General features: G+C 47.2%; 4 non-coding genes across 4 annotated transcripts; all 4 read right to left on the bottom strand.

Moving 5' to 3' along the window:
* Nucleotides 1-843: 843 nt before the first annotated feature.
* trnah-gug (transfer RNA histidin (anticodon GUG)) lies at nucleotides 844-915 on the bottom strand. Its single transcript has one exon. It is a non-coding gene; the product is annotated as a tRNA-His (tRNA).
* Nucleotides 916-1,115: 200 nt separating this feature from the next.
* trnas-aga (transfer RNA serine (anticodon AGA)) lies at nucleotides 1,116-1,197 on the bottom strand. Its single transcript has one exon. It is a non-coding gene; the product is annotated as a tRNA-Ser (tRNA).
* Nucleotides 1,198-1,302: 105 nt separating this feature from the next.
* On the bottom strand, nucleotides 1,303-1,375 carry trnak-uuu (transfer RNA lysine (anticodon UUU)). Its single transcript has one exon. It is a non-coding gene; the product is annotated as a tRNA-Lys (tRNA).
* Nucleotides 1,376-2,260: 885 nt separating this feature from the next.
* On the bottom strand, nucleotides 2,261-2,401 carry LOC135747379 (U4 spliceosomal RNA). The gene has a single exon (XR_010531885.1). It is a non-coding gene; the product is annotated as a U4 spliceosomal RNA (small nuclear RNA).
* Nucleotides 2,402-2,500: the final 99 nt, after the last annotated feature.

The following is a 2,500-nucleotide window of genomic DNA, read 5'->3' as shown; positions in this document are numbered from 1 at the left end:
AACAGGATTGACTAAGAGAATGTAGGGGTTTTTTTTGTGGGGAAAACTCTGCTTCACACTCCAACACAGTAGGTGGCAATAATGCACCTTAAAGTTGGTGCTACCCGCCATTAAACAGAGAAGATGAAGAAAAAGAAGACGAAGAAGAAGGTACTGCTTTGCTGTATGTTGTGCCTTTTCGGCAGGTAAGAGATCTTTACGAGAAGTTTATTTATTTTTCGCTTTCTATTAAGAAAAGCATAAGTGCAAAAACCTGTTTAAATTAATTAAGGACAACAATCTGGGGCAGGGAATTATGGAAATTGTGAAAAGAAAGGGGTGGGGCCTTAATCCTTAACCTCTCAGAACATGGCTCAGGTAAGGATCAACAGGATTAGCCACAATGCACATCCATTCAAAACAACAACCTGTTCCAGCTCTTCTTTGGTCTCATGTTGTACGCGCTGTATATGGTCAAAATGACAATGGAAGCGCATCACTCCACAACAGGGCTGCTTGTTTAACACACACAGGAGAAACTACAAAAGGCTGCTTAGTTTTCCCTTCGCATATCCCACGGTAACAACTTGAGCTTCAGAAATACAACACCTCGTGAGCTGGAACGTCCAACAAGAGAACGTCCGGGAAGCAAACGCTCGTAGTCGGCAGGGTTTGAACGTGCGTGGGGAGACCCCAACAGCTTTCGAGTCAATCGCCTTAAGAAGACGGCCACAACGAGTCGTCGGGGTGAACCATCTGGGCTTGGTGTGTGCCGAAAAGAACTTGTAAGAAGAGGTTAAGTTTTTACAGAATGGGTTGAGCAGCTGATCACAAACGGTAAGCCACCCATCTTCCTGAATGGACTGCCGTGACCCGGATTCGAACCAGGGTTGCTGCGGCCACAACGCAGAGTACTAACCACTATACGATCACGGCATGCCACCAGGCTCCACCAGAACGCGCCTGCAGGTCTGCCTTAGTGTGTCGGCCGGAAGGCGCTTGGCATTGATTTTCCTAAGTCTCAATCAACTTTTTGTTTACGTTCATCGGCAAAACTTAAACGAAATGCCTCTTAAAGTCCAATCCATCATCGAGTCCGAAAGCTGACCCGAAAGCCAAAGGAAAACGCCCGCAGACGTAGTCGGCAGGATTCTAACCTGCGCGGGGAGACCCCAATGGATTTCTAGTCCATCGCCTTAACCACTCGGCCACGACTACATGCTGTCAGGTGGGTGATATGTTTAACTCTCGCCATTCCCAGCGAAACGGAGCTCTTCACACAGCGGCACAAAATCCGATATAGAATCTTATGAGAACAGTCATCGCCCGAACAGGGACTTGAACCCTGGACCCTCAGATTAAAAGTCTGATGCTCTACCGACTGAGCTATCCGGGCTCAGGTCTCAGCTCCAGAGCTTCTCAGCTCCAGAGCTTCTCAGCTCCAGAGCTTCTCAGCTCCAGAGCTTCTCAGCTCCAGAGCTTCTCAGCTCCAGAGCTTCTCAGCTCCAGAGCTTCTCAGCTCCAGAGCTTCTCAGCTCCAGAGCTTCTCAGCTCCAGAGCTTCTCAGCTCCAGAGCTTCTCAGCTCCAGAGCTTCTCAGCTCCAGAGCTTCTCAGCTCCAGAGCTTCTCAGCTCCAGAGCTTCTCAGCTCCAGAGCTTCTCAGCTCCAGAGCTTCTCAGCTCCAGAGCTTCACGTCTCAAGCCTCCTATGGTCTTATAACGCTTGCAGACAAAGATGGGATTTTTTTATCATGACCTGTTCATTACTCGCCGGTCTGCGGACAGAGTAAATGTTACTAGAATGCCACAAATGAGCAGGAGCCTGCTTCAGTCTTCTAACAGAGTATGTAAGAGCTCTTTAAGTGGAGTAGTCTTGCTTCAGCTTGAGACACTCTTCTCTTGGGGAAAAAGCAGTTGTCCTCCAAAACATCATCAGAGAGGCAGCGTTACTAAGCTAGAGTAAGTGTAGGTGTGTCTGCGTAACATGATGAACTGACTCTCCAGTTGCACGAGATAAAGCACACGTGACAAAAACGTGATCCTTCCTGTGAAAAGCCAGCTAAATAATTTTTTGTTATTTGCTCATTTCTCCATAAAATCATCACACATGACGTAAAGAACACTCTGTAAAACGCAATCTTGATATCTTCAACGTCCACTGCCTCATCAAAGCTTGAAATGAATGTGACACCAACTATTGGGATGAACCTGCGATTCCCCTGATCTCATTACGAGCAACCCCAAAACAAGGGGACATCTTTCTTTTCCAACGACTTTGTAAGTCTCTTAAGAGACTGGCAAAAATTGCCAAAGCTGACTGTATTTCAAGTCATCCTGGCGGGGTATTGGGTAAAGTTTTCAACCAGCAATGATCACGCCTCGGGTAAACCTCATAGGCTACGATATTGCCTCTGCGAAAGAATGACAGCAAAGGTCACGACCTCTCCTGTGCACATTCACGGACGCTGGATGACATGGTGGTAATCACCATGAGAACTGAGATTAGACTTCAGGTACAAATT

The sequence above is a fragment of the Paramisgurnus dabryanus genome, chromosome 14 (genome assembly GCF_030506205.2).
Source record: "Paramisgurnus dabryanus chromosome 14, PD_genome_1.1, whole genome shotgun sequence".
NCBI classification, from domain to species: domain Eukaryota; kingdom Metazoa; phylum Chordata; class Actinopteri; order Cypriniformes; family Cobitidae; genus Paramisgurnus; species Paramisgurnus dabryanus.
This window is presented reverse-complemented; position numbering and strand designations above follow the sequence as displayed.